This window comes from Cyprinodon variegatus, unplaced genomic scaffold (assembly GCF_000732505.1).
Source record: "Cyprinodon variegatus isolate N-32 unplaced genomic scaffold, C_variegatus-1.0 Scaffold731, whole genome shotgun sequence".
Lineage (NCBI taxonomy): Eukaryota > Metazoa > Chordata > Actinopteri > Cyprinodontiformes > Cyprinodontidae > Cyprinodon > Cyprinodon variegatus.
The window spans coordinates 98,607-99,980 of NW_015151184.1; the positions used below are offsets into that span (position 1 = coordinate 98,607).

Below are 1,374 nucleotides of genomic sequence, written 5' to 3' on the forward strand. Positions count from 1 at the left end.
TATGAGTGAAATAAAGGCCCCGTCCTATATTAAAAGATTTACGGTAAGGTAGTGTTTTTTTTGTTTGTTTTTTACTTGAAGCTGCTGTGCTCATGTCTGCATTTGTGCTGAGTTCATGCATGTGGCAACCTGCTGATGCTCTGGACAGACCCGCAGTTCCTGATTGCTGGCTCTGTTGCAACTCCCTCTCCCTGTGTACTGATCTGCAGCCTATAAAAGCCTCTCTGCTGAGGGAGCTGCTTTGCAGATGACAAGAGAGGGAGCCAAAGGAAACAGAAGGTTATTCGTTTTCTGACTGTAAGTAACACACCTAGTAGTTTAACCTATTAAACAATGTAAAGCTTATTATTTCTTGATGTGTGTTAATAGACTGCCTTCTTTTCTTGACCCTAGTAAGTGGTAGATGAGTCAGCATTTTCCTTATGTCCTTGATGTGGATGATAAAACAAAGTAAATGGACTAGTTCAAATCAAGCTTCAATAAACCATGCACTATTGACAGGACTGCAGAACAGTTATATTCTATAGGGGGACATTTGGAGAAATTTGTATGAAAGGTTTTTCAATCGTTGGAACATTTGATGGTGCTGGTAATAGATGAAAAGCTCAGTCAACCCTCAGCTGTTTGTCCGACTGAGAGCGGTCCGTCTAAATACTGGGTTATCCTATGTGATACCTCCTATTCAGAAACTAAATAGCTTGGCTTTTGCCCTGTCTGCTGTGCAGTAAGTCAGCATACCAGATATTCGTTTTTGGAATCTGTTCAAGCACCAGATTATATGAGTTCATGTTAATCAGTCTAGGTTAAAACCAAACTGTTATTTGCTGATATTTTGCAGGAGACCAATTTTAGTTCCTTATTACAGCCTAGCTGACTGAAATACCTTTACTGCATCCAGGGGCGGATTTAAGAAATTTGGGGCCCTAGGCAAAGACGGACAGGGGGCCCTCTGAATTGAGAAGACAGTACATAAAACAGACCCATTACACAGATAGAGATTTTAATAGAATAGACATCCATTATTTGTTCTAGGTTTTGTTCCTCTCTTCTTGTCCCTTTTCTTGTTGTTTTCCTCTCTATGTTTTGTACTTTTCATGCTGTCTCAAAAGGAATGAAAGATTTTTTCCAAGCAAGTCAAGTCAAGTCAGTTTTTATTCTCACTTTCTTCATATGAACAAGACATACAAGGGAAATGAAATTACGTTTTCTCTCTATACCATGCCAGGACAAGACATATACAAGACTGACATTTTACAGACTGACATAAAGTGCGGGACATGACAGGTAACAGTGATAGACTGGTAACAATAAGTGGTCAATATTAAATACAGTACAAAGAACATATGACATTTAACATTAAGATTCAATATTTAA

The 1,374-nt window shown here is 38.6% G+C and overlaps 1 protein-coding gene across 2 annotated transcripts in view; it reads left to right on the top strand.

Moving 5' to 3' along the window:
• Positions 1-183: 183 nt before the first annotated feature.
• LOC107097888 (F-box only protein 2-like) overlaps positions 184-1,374 on the top strand; it is an 11,503-nt gene continuing 10,312 nt past the window's right edge. Inside the window, exon 1 of one of the 2 annotated variants that reach the window (XM_015395227.1) lies at positions 184-297. The gene's annotated coding sequence lies outside the window, so the exon portion shown is untranslated. Of the gene's footprint in view, positions 298-1,265; positions 1,285-1,374 lie in introns of those variants that run through there. The other variant, XM_015395228.1, reaches the window with a different exon arrangement.